This window comes from Manis javanica, chromosome 6, assembly GCF_040802235.1.
Source record: "Manis javanica isolate MJ-LG chromosome 6, MJ_LKY, whole genome shotgun sequence".
Classification (NCBI taxonomy): Eukaryota; Metazoa; Chordata; class Mammalia; order Pholidota; family Manidae; genus Manis; species Manis javanica.
This window is the reverse complement of record NC_133161.1, coordinates 106,942,028-106,959,186: the sequence shown is the minus strand read 5'-3', so window position 1 is coordinate 106,959,186 and position 17,159 is coordinate 106,942,028. Positions and strand designations below refer to the sequence as shown.

General features: G+C 44.9%; 1 protein-coding gene and 1 long non-coding RNA gene across 2 annotated transcripts in view; one reads left to right on the top strand and one right to left on the bottom strand.

Annotated features, from left to right (window-relative positions):
* Positions 1-17,159, bottom strand: part of LOC140849964 (lanC-like protein 2) — a 202,945-nt gene that overhangs the window by 144,603 nt on the left and 41,183 nt on the right. The gene's annotated exons all lie outside the window — the stretch shown is intronic.
* On the top strand, positions 462-3,933 carry LOC140849965 (uncharacterized). Its single transcript, XR_012132465.1, has 2 exons — positions 462-2,944; positions 3,197-3,933. It is a non-coding gene; the product is annotated as an uncharacterized lncRNA (long non-coding RNA).

Genomic DNA, 17,159 nt, shown 5'->3' with positions numbered 1-17,159 from the left:
AGAACAGGTATTAGTTACATAAGATTACATAAACTAAAGAAAATGATTTTGTGTCTTTTTGTTTCAAATGTTGCTGGTAAAGTGTTTTAACCTTGTTCTCTTAAACTGACAACAGTTTAGTAAATGACTATCTTTATGAGCAGAATTGAAACATCCTTCTCTCTACTTGATCCCTCCAGAGTTTAAAAACTTTCAGTGACTGTTTTTGTATTCCATGGCAGTATGTTTATTTGCACGAGTTCAGTAAGAATCTGCTTTCCTTGTGAGAAGACTACTTAAGAACACTGGTTATACTACCAGGGCTTTGATTGGAATGTCGTACCTGAGAGACATGTGCATAGACTCAGATGTGAACAACTTTAAAGAACTAAGATTGACTTTATTAAGCCAACAAAGCCCCTTGGAAGAACTGGCCTGGTACCTTGCTTACAGAGTTCCCAGCAGCCTTACCAGGTGAGTAAAGAAGGTCACTTCCTGGCAGGTGCAGAGACCTCGAGAAGAGAAGAATTCATCCAAATCTACAGGTACTGCAGGCAAAGCCTGATGGCAAGTCTGGCTTGGCTGTCTGGCCTCAAGAGGCCTTTAAAAGTTCAATCTGAAATTCCTTACAAAAAGTTCCAGCAAAGCATATTTAAAAGAGCCTGTGTAATCAATTGCTCTTCTTGCTGCACCTGTGCAAATAATCAAGCCAGCTGTTAATTATTTTCTTAACCTAGTTACTTCTAGTAAAAATGAGAGTGATTTTAGAGAGAAGTATCGTTTCAATAATGTAGCCTCTTTCCAGAATAAAAAATCTAACTCCAGATGTTGCTACATAACCTAATAACACAATTTGTTTTATCTTGCCTAGAAGCCACAAAACTGCAAATAGTAATAAAAATGAAACCCAGAATAGAAGCGCCAGCCTTCTGAAGCCCTCTCAACTGACCAGTGATGGAGACCTAGCTGCACCCTTTACTGTGCCCCCTTCTCAGCACGAAGCAGCCAGAGCGGTCATCGCCCCTTTTCCCTAGCAGCAGCTAGAGTGTCTCTATCTGTAGAAGAAAGAATGAGACCATACCCATAGCCTTCCCTGGTAAAAACAGGTATTTAATCCCTCCTCCCAAGGGATGGTGGGCTTGTAACACTGGAGTGACCCCATGTGTCTCTACTTCTGCCTTCAACTCCTCCCGTGATTTCTGTATCATGGTCCAGTTAGTACCCAGACTAATGTATCATGATGACTTATCATTCGTGGCAGAATTAGAACCTAAACTAAGGTATAAAAGAGAGCCAGTCTCACTCACTCTAGCTGTATTACCAAGAGTAGGAGTTGCAGCCGGAGTAGGACCAGGGGCAGCTGCAATTATACAAGGAAACCAACATTACGAAGGACTAAGAATAGCTATCGATGAAGATTTGAGAACTATAGAACAGTCTATTTCTAAACTTGAAAAGTCCCTAACCTCTCTCTCTGAAGTAGTGCTGCAAAATAGACGAGGGTTAGATTTACTATTTCTAAAAGAAAGTGGATTGTGTGCAGCTCTAAAGGAAGAGTGCTGCTTCTATGCAGACCATACTGGAGTAGTAAGAGACTCAATGCCTAAATTAAGAGAAAGATTAGATCAGCGAAAGCGAGAACGAGAAGCTAACCAGAGCCTGTTTGAATCCTGGTTTTCTAGATCCCCATGGCTTACAACTCTAATATCCACTTTGGCAGGACCCCTGCTTATTTCAATATTGCTCCTCACCTTAGGTCCCTGCATTTTAAATCGAGTAATAACCTTTATTAGAGAAAGAGTAAGTGCTGTGCAGGTGCTAATGCTGAGACAACAGTATCATACCCTCACACAACAAGAAGAAACCAACATTCCATGATTAGAATGTTCAGAAAAAGAAGTGGGGAATGTAGGACCCCAACCTCCCTGAGAAATAAGTTAGCCTAAGAGTAGCCATCTTGAAGCCCAAAAAGCCATTCTGATATATGACTCAGAGGGAACAACTGAAACCAGGTAACTCCTCTGGAAAAACAAGTTAATCAATCATGACTGCTGGCAGCGCTAACCTCTCGGTTAGTTAATCATAAATGCCGACCCTACCTTGCTACACCCCCAGGACGTGGCACTAACCCAGAAATCGTAGGTTTGAAAAATTACTGCCTTTGTAGTATTGTTATCTTGCTATGTAGTATTGTTATCTTGTTATTACAAAACAATCTGTAACCATGGTAATCCTCTAGGGCTGAATGCCTCAGAAAATCCTATATAACCACTTAGTTGTAAGTGCTCAGGGTCCTCGTTGAGACCCGCTGCGACGGGCCGACTTGGACCCCAACTAGTTGGCTTCTGAATAAATTCCTCTTGCTTGTTGCATCAAGAAACATCTTTGGTGAGTGATTTGGGGCGGCGCCTTCCTCAGGGGAATCCAACAATCTCATCTAACCAGACCCCAGGATGTGGCGCCAGCAAAAGATTTATGAGCCTATAGAAAAAACCCTGTATTGTAATTATGGAAAATTTTACCCCTTTTGAAAATGCTATAAAACCTTCTGGCTTTGTGTGCTCTGGGTCCTCGTTGAGACCCGCTGCGACCGGCTGACTTGGACCCCAACTAGTTGGCTTCCGAATAAATTCCTCTTGCTTGTTGCATCAAGAAACGTCTTTAGTGAGTGATTTGGGGCGGCGCCTTCCTCAGGGGAATCCAATAGTACGTCCAAACCAAATTAGAGTTATTGAAACTAGGATATGGGCAGCAGAGCAACATCCTTCTGCCAGCCCCTATGGCACTGAGCCCTGGAGACACTGTTGATTGGACCTGGCACTGGACATTTTGACACTTGGACCAGCAATGGCTGGCAATTCTCCCACTTTGGGGGAAAGGCCTGGAAGCTGGCCTCCTGTATATTCCTGGAGTATCAGCTGAATGACCCCCAAGGTCACAGCAGTGTACCCAAAACATCCAGAAGGTAAGAGCATCTTGCGGTGAAGTTTTGTTTTATCTTTATGACCAGTGCATGTACCTCCCATAGCCCTATATATTGACCCATCTATAATTCCCACTGGGAGCGGGGTGAAATTCTGGTATACTAGAGCAGGACAAGATCCCATTCGTGCCACTGTTTTATTATCACAGGACAACTCTCTTGCATGTATCCTACCTGATGGACAAGATTTACCTATGCTGGCATCATTAAAACATGTATCTTATTGCCCTTAAGGTTATTTTCTCCTACTGCCCTTGTGGCCTGAATGGGCCCCCCTGGGTGCAGCTGCTGCATGATGATTGCTCTGAACCCTCCACTACTGCCTGCCTACTGACTGCCTATGGAATGGATGAGCTATGGACTTAATCTGCATAAGACTTTGAACCTAGCTGAATCCTTTGGCTAGAGGATTGTCATGATTTTATTGCTGTTGCTATTGTTATGTCATTAGTCTGGTCACAGTGATCCAGTTTTCTCGCGCAGGGACCTTTGTGGAAGTGTAGGACCCCAACCTCCCTGAGAAATAAGTTAGCTTAAGAGTGGCCATCTTGAAGCCCAAAAAAGCCATTCTGATATATGACTCAGAGGGAACAACTGAAACCAGGTAACTCCTCTGGAAAAACAAGTTAATCAATCATGACTGCTGGCAGCGCTAACCTTTCGGTTAGTTAAGCATAAAAGCTGACCCTACCTTGCTACACCCCCAGGACGTGGCACTAACCCAGAAATCGTAGGTTTGAAAAATTACTGCCTTTGTAGTATTGTTATCTTGCTATGTAGTATTGTTATCTTGTTACTACAACATAATCTGTAACCATGGTAAATCTCTAGGGCTGAATGCCTCAGAAAATCCTATATAACCACTTAGTTGTAAGTACTCAGGGTCCTCGTTGAGACCTGCTGGACGGGCTGACTTGGACCCCAACTAGTTGGCTTCCGAATAAATTCCTCTTGCTTGTTGCATCAAGAAATGTCTTTGGTGAGTGATTTGGGGCAGCGCCTTCCTCAGGGGAATCCAACATTTGGGGGCTCGTCCGGGATCATGCGCTCACCCCGCTTCACTCCCGAAGTCGCTCTTGGAGGAAGAGGTAAGATTAGTGGCGCCTTGAGTTGTCTGTGTTCTGTCTTCTGTTTTCAGTGAGACCGGTCAGAATTCTGTAAAGGGGTACCCACTGTCTGGCAGCTGTCCCGATCCTGTAAAGGGGTCGAGACTGCGGTCGGTAGACGTACTAGGAGCACCGCAGGCTGCAACCCTGAGGGACGCCTCGGGGAGGTTGGGAGGCCAGGGACGCCTGGTAGCCTCCCGTCTGTTTTTCTGGCAAGGTAAATCTGATGAGATAGGGATGATTTTCAGGCGCCAGGAATATCAACCCTCTGATTCCTTTCGGTTTCTGTTTGAAAATCTGAGGAAAAAAAAAACAAAAAGCGGCCGCTGTGTGTCTAATCTGTGTGTGTCTCTGTTTTTTGTGTCTTTCATGTGCCTAATAATTGTTATACTGACAATGGGACAGACTCAGACAACCCCCTAAGTGTGTAAATGAATATATCTTTCTACCTCCGGATGGTATTAATGAAATTGATTTAAAGACAAGCGCTTGTGAAAATTGAGTGTTCTAAAACTTCCAGAAAACCTGATAAAAAAGTGTTAAGCATTAATGCTAATTTGGGTTTGCCTGAGACGGGCATGTCCTGGTAGTTGTCGGCTGCCTGAGTTTACCTAGAGTCATTTGAGTCATGTTATCTGCTAAATCTTTTAAGAATAGAATGCTTAGAAGCTTGGCTTTGTCTAGTGTTCAGTGGGGGTCTTGTGAGTAGGCTAGCATAGTTGTTGCAGGTAAGTGAACTGGATAAGTGTGGCAAGTGAACACCTTTTTAATTGTGTGTTGCAGTGTGTATGCCTACCTGCAGCCTGAGAATCTTTGTAGTAACTTAAAGCCTTAGAGTTTTGTTAAGTTGAGAAGATGTGCTCTGTGTTTGCTGGGAGATTGTGCTGTGAAGCTCATGGTTGCAGAAATTGTAGAATGTGTTCGTAAGTTTGTCAGTCTAGGAAATGTTGGTTTGACAGTTTGCAGTGTCCTGCTTCTCAGTGTTCACTGGAGCTTGAAGTTTCTAATAGTTTTGAGTTCTGGTTAGAACTGCTTAAAGTGATAGAGAGGGCATTTCTCTATGTTGAAAGATCACAGCAGTTTCTCATGCTTAAAGTCTCAGTGAGTTGCCATGAAATCGTAATGTTAAAGGGACTAAAAGCTAAAGTTTGTTAACAACTGTATAACCTTTATTTGCCTTTGAAATATTTTGTTATTAAAAATAATTGCATGGCCTGAAAAATTGAATTCCTAAGCAGAATAGTAACAAAGCTTTTTTCAGCTGATTAAATGCACTTAGTTAACAAACCAAAATTTATTAAACTGTAGAATCTGGACAAGATTATGTTTCTCCCAGAAAAACAGGTTTCACTGTAAAAGTTTAGATAGACGAACGTGTGACCACTTTTGAGAAAAGTTGTAATAGATTTTTTGAGAACCACCAGGTCTTCTTGTTTAATTTATATGCTGTATGTTTTAAAAAAAAAACATGGGGGACTCTCCATATTTTTTAATGCAAATAATCTTAGAGCTTTTAATAGAATTTGCATAGCAGCTTATATCTACTATTAAAGAGTAAAACATTCTTGAAGCTTTCAGGGAAAACCTGTAAACTTAAGCACTTTCTCTGCTTTTTTGTATCTGGTCTTAGACACTTATGCTGAGTTATGTTCTTATTATTTTCACTGTTTGTAAGCTATTGATTGTAAGCCAAAGGTCATCATTTCTCAGTCCCTAAATGAAGAAGTAAAATGCCTGATCTCTTTCATCTCAAATCATATTTCTGGTCATATCTGAATATCTGTGTGAAAGAAAGAGACATTTAAATTTGAGATTCTGCTTAAACTTTTAAGTTGAATTTGACTATAGCCATATTCATTCTTTGTATGTATCTCTAACAAGTCTTTTGTATGCCTGGTGATATTATACTCTGCCTTGAGTTTAGACAGTTCTTTCAGCTAAATATGAATTCTTATTGTAGCTTTTTTCCCCTCCTGAAGATGAAAGCAGAAGAATCTACCATCTGCTACCATTCTCTCAAGAATGCTTAGTAACCTAGAATTAGTTTGACTTTCTGTATGTTGTCTTTAAAAATTGACAGCAGCAGTCTCCCCTGCTGCCCCACTTTTTAAGATATCTTGTTTACTGTGCTGAGTATATAGACAATAAATGTGTAATGATAGTTCTAAAAAAATTAAATGCAAAAAGGTGCTTTTACCTCTAGTTAACTCTGATATTTTCCAGAGGGCCCCTGGAACATGTCAGAAGAATTTTTTCTCACTAGAGAAAGTATTTGACTAATTTGGCTTATTTATCTGATATATATATATTTATTTACCAGGAAAGCACTGTCAAAGAGAATGATGCTAAACTTTGTTACTAAATGTTTTGTATTACAGAAATATCAGAATTTCCTTATGTCAACTGTTTTACAGTAAGCTCTCATCAGATCTTTGACCATTGTCATTTGTAAGTCTTTTGTCATTTATAGTATTATCCCTAAACTGGTAAAGAACTAGATTTCAGCAGAACAGGTATTAGTTACATAAGATTACATAAACTAAAGAAAATGATTTTGTGTCTTTTTGTTTCAAATGTTGCTGGTAAAGTGTTTTAACCTTGTTCTCTTAAACTGACAACAGTTTAGTAAATGACTATCTTTATGAGCAGAATTGAAACATCCTTCTCTCTACTTGATCCCTCCAGAGTTTAAAAACTTTCAGTGACTGTTTTTGTATTCCATGGCAGTATGTTTATTTGCACGAGTTCAATAAGAATCTGCTTTCCTTGTGAGAAGACTACTTAAGAACACTGGTTATACTACCAGGGCTTTGACTGGAATGTCATACCTGAGAAACATGTGCATAGACTCAGATGTGAACAACTTTAAAGAACTAAGATTGACTTTATAAAGCCAACAAAGCCCCTTGGAAGAACTGGCCTGGTACCTTGCTTACAGAGTTCCCAGCAGCCTTACCAGGTGAGTAAAGAAGGTCACTTCCTGGCAGGTGCAGAGACCTCGAGAAGAGAAGAATTCATCCAAATCTACAGGTACTGCAGGTAAAGCCTGATGGCAAGTCTGGCTTGGCTGTCTGGCCTCAGGAGGCCTTTAAAAGTTCAATCTGAAATTCCTTACAAAAAGTTCCAGCAAAGCATATTTAAAAGAGCCTGTGTAATCAATTGCTCTTCTTGCTGCACCTGTGCAAATAATCAAGCCAGCTGTTAATTATTTTCTTAACCTAGTTACTTCTAGTAAAAATGAGAGTGATTTTAGAGAGAAGTATCATTTCAATAATGTAGCCTCCTTCCAGAATAAAAAATCCAACTCCAGATGTTGCTACATAACCTAATAACACAATTTGTTTTATCTTGCCTAGAAGCCACAAAACTGCAAATAGTAATAAAAATGAAACCCAGAATAGAAGCGCCAGCCTTCTGAAGCCCTCTCAACTGACCAGTGATGGAGACCTAGCTGCACCCTTTACTGCGCCCCCTTCTCAGCACGAAGCAGCCAGAGCGGTCATCGCCCCTTTTCCCTAGCAGCAGCTAGAGTCTCTATCTGTAGAAGAAAGAATGAGACCATACCCATAGCCTTCCCTGGTAAAAACAGGTATTTAATCCCTCCTCCCAAGAGATGGTGGGCTTGTAACACTGGAGTGACCCCATGTGTCTCTACTTCTGCCTTCAACTCCTCCCGTGATTTCTGTATCATGGTCCAGTTAGTACCCAGACTAATGTATCATGATGACTTATCATTCGTGGCAGAATTAGAACCTAAACTAAGGTATAAAAGAGAGCCAGTCTCACTCACTCTAGCTGTATTACTAAGAGTAAGAGTCGCAGCCGGAGTAGGACCAGGGGCAGCTGCAATTATACAAGGAAACCAACATTATGAAGGACTAAGAATAGCTATCGGTGAAGATTTGAGAACTATAGAACAGTCTATTTCTAAACTTGAAAAGTCCCTAACCTCTCTCTGAAGTAGTGCTACAAAATAGACGAGAGTTAGATTTACTATTTCTAAAAGAAAGTAGATTGTGTGCAGCTCTAAAGGAAGAGTGCTGCTTCTATGCAGACCATACTGGAGTAGTAAGAGACTCAATGTCTAAATTAAGAGAAAGATTAAATCAGCGAAAGCGAGAACGAGAAGCTAACCAGAGCCTGTTTGAATCCTGGTTTTCTAGATCCCCATGGCTTACAACTCTAATATCCACTTTGGCAGGACCCCTGCTTATTTTAATATTGCTCCTCACCTTAAGTCCCTGCATTTTAAATCGAGTAATAACCTTTATTAGAGAAAGAGTAAGTGCTGTGCAGGTGCTAATGCTGAGACAACAGTATCATACCCTCACACAACAAGAAGAAACCAACATTCCATGATTAGAATGTTCAGAAAAAGAAGTGGGGAATGTAGGACCCCAACCTCCCTGAGAAATAAGTTAGCTTAAGAGTGGCCATCTTGAAGCCCAAAAAAGCCATTCTGATATATGACTCAGAGGGAACAACTGAAACCAGGTAACTCCTCTGGAAAAACAAGTTAATCAATCATGACTGCTGGCAGCGCTAACCTTTCGGTTAGTTAAGCATAAAAGCTGACCCTACCTTGCTACACCCCCAGGACGTGGCACTAACCCAGAAATCGTAGGTTTGAAAAATTACTGCCTTTGTAGTATTGTTATCTTGCTATGTAGTATTGTTATCTTGTTACTACAACATAATCTGTAACCATGGTAAATCTCTAGGGCTGAATGCGTCAGAAAATCCTATATAACCACTTAGTTGTAAGTACTCAGGGTCCTCGTTGAGACCTGCTGGACGGGCTGACTTGGACCCCAACTAGTTGGCTTCCGAATAAATTCCTCTTGCTTGTTGCATCAAGAAACGTCTTTGGTGAGTGATTTGGGGCAGCGCCTTCCTCAGGGGAATCCAACAGAAGAAGGGGAACAAGTAGATTGTAAAGCGAGATTTCTGGATGGGTGGCCTGTGGGTAAAATTGTAACATTTCCAGAATATCTCTCCAGGCTTTGGGTCATTTGCATATCCTCAGGGGCTGACGGAAGTTCATCTCCATGTCAATGAGTAATTACCTGGGCAGCCGTGGGTGTGGCTGAATCTGAGAGTTAAAGGGAGGAGCTGGGTTGTTTACTGGCTTGGTTCTTCCAGAGCCGAGGAGAGAGGTAGCCCTGCATTGCAGTTTGTAAACAATAAATGGGTTTTAAACTTTATTTCTCCCTTTGACTGATTTCGGTTCTTAGAGGTATTTTGCCCTGGGATTTCCTCTCCCTGGACTTACAAGGGGACAGACCATGAATCACCCAGAACGGACAGGGCTGGGATGGAGGGAGTCCAGGGGGTTGCAGGAGACTGGAGGGAAATCTGACCCAGCCTGAGGGTCTGGAGGACTGCTCAGGGCATTTCTGAGTAAAAATCTGATGTCCGTTAAGTGAAGAGAAAGGTGTGTGGAAAAAAGGGAGGACGAGAAAGGACTTAGAAGCTCGGAGTGGATCAGATCATAGGGCCAGTAGCCTACAGTTTTCAAACTGTTTTGAATTGAAGACTCTTAACACACAGCAGAATGTATATATTACTTACAACATAGTACGTGTATGTACAAGCATGATCACACACACGTGAATTAAAATTTCATGAAACAACGAACTTCTGCAATATGCTCTGATATTTAATATTTTTCTAATTAGATACTTGAGAGCAATTACTTTATTTCCTGTCTTACCAATAGGTTAACACAGGAAGTTTGAAAATATAGGTAACCAGAGTGTACTAAGAACCCCTGGACTCTGATCAAAGGAGCAGAATTCTAGAATCAGCAAAGTGTGACCGCCTATAGGGATGTTCACCAATATTTGCATTCTCCTCTCCTACTCGGCAGGTGGTAGGAATTTACTTCCCTCCATTTTGAAGTAGCCTTGGAGCCCAGGAATCTGCATTCTAACGTGCAAAGGGGGTTGTGAGACAGGAAGTTTGAGAAACAGTGACACAGGTGATGAACTCCGAGAGGACAGGGCGGAGCCCACCTTGGCCATCACTGTAACCCCAGCAGGACCCACCACAGGGCCAGACACTTTGGTAAAACATGTTCAGTGAATGGTTTTAACTTCAGCCTTTTTATTTCTCCTACCTGATATGGCCCATCCCCACCACACCAACCTCATTTCTTGGCAGATTTCCCCTTGAATTTTCCTCTCCAACCAAATGGGACTATTCTTGGTTCCATACATTTCTCACCTGTGTCCTCCGCCTATGCCCTTTTCCTCTTACCTTCACTGATCAGTTCTGACATCCTTCAAAATGTAGTTCACATGCCCCCTCCTCTAGGAAGCCCTTCTTGTCCTGTCTTCCCCGGATGGGCTTCCCCTCTGAGCTCCTCCGTGCCAACGCTTCTCTGGGTCATCACTGTCTGTCCCCTCACTGGACTATGAAACCAGGGTGGCAGGGGCTAGGCCTGTATCAGTCATGGCTGGGTACCCAGTACCACCCAGTGCAGGACTGGGCTCACAGAAGGTGCTCATAAAACATTTGCTGAACACACAGATGCACATCTGAGGGAGGAGGAGAGGCCATATCCTCTGGGGGCTCCTGATCACAGGTCTGATGGAGAAGGCTGAAGGCCTGGACGTTGTTCAATCCCGACCTGTTGTCAGACACCAGTCTTCTCCAGGAGGACTGAAAGGAAAGGAGCGACACAGGGCAGCAATTCACCGGAGAGTTCCGCTTTATTAGGGAAAGGTGCTGGGTTATATAGGAAGGGGCACGAATTGATTGAGGTGTCACTTCTACGGGCTGTTGGCTGTTGGCTAGGTGCTGGGATTGGGAGGGGGGCGAGAGGTGATTGGGCTTCAGGTGGCGCCGGCGGGAACTGAGGACCCCGAAGAGAAGCCGGAAGTTTGCCATCTTACTGGTGGGGACCCTTCATTCCCCCCTTTCTCCTCTATGGGTTTGTGGACGTTGCTTTCTCTCTGACTGCTTCCTGCTGAACGGGGGCGGAGAAGGGAGTGAGGGCTTGAGGATTGGGAGGAAAGGGTTGATAGGACTCCCCACAGTAAGGATGAGTAGATGTGGACTTCTTTAGGTTTGGAAATCAATGAAGGTTCCCTGTAACCATAGGTTGAGGATCTGTTGATTCCAATGGTGCTAAGAGGATATGGGTGTCAGGAGCCAGGCGTCTGCAGCCATTGTTTCCAGGAACAGTTTCTAGTGGAGAGAGGGGTCTATCTCAGCATGTGATGAGGAGGTCACATGAGGGTGAGGGATCTTCTGTGGCCAGAAGCTGGTAGTTCCTGAGTAAAAACTGGTTGAAAGCTTGATTAGAGATTTTTCCGACTTGGGATTTGATGAACTTTATTATACAGGGTAAGAAGAGACAGGCGAGAAGAATGATTATTATGGGGCCTGCAATGGGCCAGAGCCAGGTGAGGAGGGTGTTTGTTAGTATTGACGAGAATGGGTTGGAATTGGAAGCAGAGTGGAGACTGGAGGCAAGGTCGGTGAGTTTGGTAATGTCAGTTTCTACAATGCCGGATTCATTGATGTAATAGCAGCACTCTTCTTGGAGGAAGACGCAGGTGCTGCCCTTCTCTGCTGTAAGCAGATCTAGGGCCCGCCGGTTTTGAAGGGTGACCTTAGCTAGCCAAGTGACTTGTCTTTGGAGAGAGGCTAGGGAATCGGCAGTGGATGTCAGGGCTACCTCAAGTTTGGCGTTGAGATGTCTACTGCCCATAGAGAGTGACCCAAGGCTTCTCCCGAAAACCTTGCTCTAATGGCTGAGGTGATCTAAGAGATACCGACCATGATGGGAAGGAAAGCAGCTCTTTTTGTGCACGAGGGCAAGGGAGGTTGGAGCTCAAGGAATTCTGCCATGCTGTAAAGTGTAAACTGTGGGATTAGGGTGACGAGAATGCAGGGTGTATTGGAGTTGAGAGGCAGTGAGTTGAAAAGACTGCCATTACACCAAAAGAAGTGTCCCGGTTGTGTAAAAGTCTTAGAGCCGGAGGTAGGGGTGTAGATAGAGAGGCAGTGAAGTGCGCTGGAGGTGGGTGGAGTTGGGCCTACACAGTGGTGGATGGTGAGATTATCTACGTATTCTGGTTCCCATAGGGGTATGTCTGCCAGGGGGCAGAGGGATTGTCTTTCTGCATGGAAGGAGTAGTTGGAAATATTAAGGGGCACGGTGGCCAGCAGTGGGCGCTGTAGTGATGCACACAAGAAACAATTGGCTGTGTTAAGGGTGTGGTTGAGAAAGATGGTGGTGTCCTGAATGTGCTGTAATGAAGAGTAGGAGAAATTGGAAGAGGGGTGGGGATAAGAAGATGAAGAGGCGCCGTCAAGAGTTTGGATAAAGACTTTTTCGGAATGTCTGATATCTGATGCAACTTGAGAGATCTGGGAATGAGACGGAATATACTTTCAAGAGATATGAAGGGTACCGTGGGGGGTCGAGGATCCCCCGTAGTAAACTGAGGCTGTGACTCTGGCAGCCCATCGAGAGTCCCAGGGATCTGGGATTGATAAGGAGAATGAGCCGTTGGGATATTTCATGAAACAGTTTGAGGAGTAATACTGTGGGTACTGGAAGTTACCCATGTAGTGAATGGCGCAAGACTACTAGGGACATCTCCTGTAGGTGTCTGGCCATCGCCTGCAATAGGCTTGTTTTTGGTCATAGAGGAAGCAGAGGTAGGGAGAATGAGGGTAGCTGCTAGTGAACACTTCGGTGGAGGGAGGAAAGTGGAGGTATAAAGGCTCAGAGCAGCTTTTCAGAGGGCAGTCTGGTGTGGCAATGAGGGCAGTAACTTTTGTTTGATGCTGTGTGTAAGTCTGTCTGACTTTGAATCGCCGTACAAAGGAGGCTGGGGTGGTGGGGAAGACAATAGGAATGAGGGAAAAAAGCGAGAGAGCAGTAAAGAAGGAAAAAATCATGATTCGGATATGGATGGCAAAGGGGGTGAATGGGATTTTGGAGGAAAGAGGACAGTAAGGTGAGGAGTCTGGAGGGAGGGAGAGTCTGTAAACTTTTGTAGGTTAAGCGATCTTTTAGGTGATGTGGGGACAGAATTTTAAGGGGCACCCTTAATGTCAGTTTATGAGCTTCTTTCTGCTAGAGCTGTCTAGCGGCTAATGTTCGTAGGCAGGGGGCCCATCCCTGAACTGTGGGGTCTAATTGCTTGGAGAGATAAGCTACTGGGGCAAAGGATGGGCCATAATATTGGCTTAGGACTCCTAGAGCTTGACTGGACCTCTCATGAATGTATAATGAGAAGGGCTTCGACAAATCAGGAAGATGGAGAGCTGGTTCTTCTACAAGGGCTTGATGGAGCTTAATGTAGGAGTGTCGGGGTGAGGAGGATAATGGTTTTTTAGGGGGGCTCTTGCTGAGGTCGTATAGGGGTCTTGCCTACAGTAATCAGGGAGAAGTTAGGGATCTATGCTCTAAAATATCCAGCTAGGCTTAGAAAGGAAAGGATTTCTGTCTTGGTTTTGGGAATGGGCAGGTCGGAGAGGAGCTATTTTCTGTCTAAGGTAATGGACTTTCTTTGTTGAGATAGAAGGAATCTAAGGTAAGTGACAGAAGGGGAAGAGATTTGAGCTTTGACAAGGGATACTTGGTAACTTCTGGAAGCTAGAAGGTTAAGTAGGGAGGCAGTGTCAAGTTGAGACTGTTCTCACGAGAGACTGCAGAGTAGAAGATTGTCCATGTATTGTAATAAGGTGGACTTGGTGTGATCATGATGAAACTGTTTGAGGTCCTGAGCTAGGACCTGTCTAAAAATATGGGGACTATCTCGGAAGCTTTGTGGGAAAACTGTCCAAGTGAGTTGTTCAGAATGTCTTGTGTATGGGTCCGTCCAGGTGCAGGGGTCTAGAGGGATAGAAAAATGGGTCCTTGAGATCTAGGACTGAGAAGTGGGATGCTGAGGCAGGGATCTGTGATAAAAGGCTGTATGGATTTGGAACTAATTGATGGATAGGGACAACGGCTATGTTGATGAGGCGAAGGTCTTGGACAAAGCGGTAAGATCTGTTGGTTTTTTTTAACAGCTTATATGGGGGTATTAAATGGGGAGTGAGTGGGTCTGAGGTAATTTTTGTTTAAGAGATCTTGAATGATGGGTTGGAGACCTATGAGGGCTGAAGTGGTTAGGGGGTATTGGGCCTGAGAGATATACTGAGAGGGGTCACGTAATTTGATAGATGCAGGGGGACATAGGGCCACAGAGGGGCTTGTAATGTCCCAAACTTTGGGATTTACAGGGTGTATGAGGGCGGAAATGGAGCTTTCTTTGGGTAAAGGGGTGTCGTCGGCTATGAGGGCCATCAGAAAGCGAGTACTGGGGGCTGTGGGAGTGGATATAGTTATGGAAACGTGGAGGAGGGAAAGGATGTCTCGTCCTAGTAAAGGGATGGGACACTGGAGCATAACCAGGAAGGAGTGGGAGAAAGGTATGGGATTGTCTAGGATTGTGAATAAAAAGGGGGGGGGGTGTTTGAATGGAAAATCTGTTTACCTCCTACCCCGACTATAGGAGTAATGGCTGGCATGGTAGGGCTCCGGTATTCTCACAAGAGTGAGAAGGTGGCTCCTGTATCTAGGAGGAAGGAGATGGGGCGACTGTCTACTGTTAAAGTAACCCTGGGCTCCTGTTTGGTGATGGAAATGGTTGGGCGAGAAGCTCCCGGGCCCCATCAATCTTCTTCTGCCAGCCCCACTACGGCGGGTTTAGGATGGGGGTTGTTCATCCAGCCTCCCCTTCGTGTGGTTGGGCAATCAGATCCCCAGTGGCCCATTTTGTGGCATCTGGGGTATGGGGTGGTTGGAGATCTGGGGGAGGGGCACGCCCTTGACCAATGTCCCTCTTTTCCACACTTGAAACAAGCTCCTGGGGGGGGGGGCTTATTTGTAGAGGGGCGCCCAGGTTGTGGTTTTATCAGCTGGGCCATCATCTGGAAATTGGCCTGATTAGCTTTTTGTTTACGGCGTTCTTTCTCCTCCTCCCTGTTATGGAAGACTTTAAAAGCCACTGTTAGGATCTCAGTCTGGGAGGTAGCGGGGCCCTGTTGTAACTTACTGAGTTTAGCTTTAATGTTGGGGTAGCTTTGAGCTAGGAAGTATGTCATAAGGATACGTCTTCTTTCAGGTGTTTCTGGGTCCAGGCTGGTATACTGTAATAGGGCTTGAGTGAGTCTGTCTAAGAACTCGGAGGGGATTTCGTCTCTCTTTTGAATTATGTCTTGGAGCTTTTGAAAATTGACTACTTTACGAGCTGCCTTTTTCAGACCTGGTATTAAGCAGGAGGCAAAAATATCTCAAGAGCGGAGACTTACGGCAGTGTTATAATCCCAGTGTGGGTCTTGTTCAGGGACAGTAGTGGCGCCAGGGGAATAGGTGGGGTCAGTCCTGTTGGTTTCGGTAGCATGCGTTTGGGCGAAGTCTCAAACTCGTCTAAGCTCTTCAGGGAGGAAAGTATTGGCCAGGAGCATGAAAATGTCATGATGCGTGAGGCTGTAAGACTGGAGTGTCCATTGAAACTCCCTGATGTATGTCATGGGATCAGTGGAAAAGGAACTTAGGCGTTTCTCTAGTTGGGCTAAATCTCCTAAGGAGAAAGGGATGTGAACGCGCACGATGCCTTTGGATTTTGCTACCTTCCGGTGGGGGGTGATAATTTTGGGAGGCTCTCAGGACTGAGTCTGAGGGGGACTGAAGGGTTGTGGCTCAGTCTGTGGGGGAGTGACACGGTCCAGCCGTGCCTAGTCGAGCAGGTTCTGAAGTGCAGAAGGGGGCAAAAAAATAAATAAAGATAGAATCGGACCCACGTGTTGCCAGCTAACAGCCCAGCTGCTTACTTCTGCCGCTCTAGTTGGGCTTGAACTCATGACTCTGAAATTAAGAGTCCCATGCTCTACTAACTGAGCTACAGCAGGGCTCCAGTTAATTGCTTATGGAATGCGTAAACAGAATGTTCTTTGTTCTCCATTCCTGCCACATCCGCAAGTGGGGGAAGGGCATATTTAGAAGCAGGGGTGGTGTTTCTACACATCTTCAAGGTCTCCCTATTTTCAGAGTGAGGATTCTTGGCAAGATATGTTTTTGTGGACAGATTTCTTCTAAGGACTGCACATGTTTTTGTGGACAGATAACTTCTAAGGACTGCACCGGTTGTTCTCAAGCTTGTGCTTTCCCATGCTGCATTTAGACATGGGGGAAGGTGCTTTCCCATTCTCTCTACAAACATGTGAGAAGACAAAGGCGGTCCCTAACGGGAGAAACAGGTGATGAGGGCAAAGACTGAGAGGCCCCTGGGACCTAGTTAAAGGGGGGCTGAAAGGCTCAGGCTTAATCTGCAGGTAATGAAGGTGGAGGAGGTGAGATGGGTGAGGAGATGGTTGGGGAGGAAGGGAGAAGTGCTGTTGTAGGAGAAGGGGAAGGGAGTGAACGGGAGGCTTCTGTGGGGGCAGCGGCTTGCAGGCTAGGAGAACTTGGGAGGGGGCAGGGGGAGGAGGAGGCGGAAAGCTTCGATATAGGGAATCTCCTTCCATTTTTTTCAGGTGCTGGCAGTAGTTAAAAAGATGGCGAGTGATGTTAGGATCAAGAGTTCCCCCTGCAGGCCATTGGTTGTTATTGTCTAGGGGGGGTATGTCGGCCAATCTTGGGAGCAATATTTATGGAGAAGTTTTGGTTTTATATCAGGCGTCAGCGAGAGGGTAGCCAGATGCTTAAGCAGGTATTCAAGAGGTGAACTTTCAGGGAGGGATGAGGAGGCTCCCATGGCTAAAGGACAGAGAAGGAGACAAACAGGGGAAGACGAATGGAGATCCTCGGACTGGAAGCAGACTGCAAGGAGACAAAGGGCGTCTCCGATGATCCTTGGTGGTCTGCGGAAACTCGTATACGAGTCGGAATTTCTTAGGAAGTGTGGGTCGTCACCCAGACTTCCCTAAGAAGGCAGAGTGCCGGAGTCACGAGGTACCTAGCGCTACGCGTTTTCGGCAGGCAGAACAGATTTCGGAGGACGGAACAGAAGGAGGAGGGGGCGGGGAAAGGGAGCGTTCTCATCCGCAAAGGAGTCAACTGGTTTATGGCTGTTGGAGGGGGG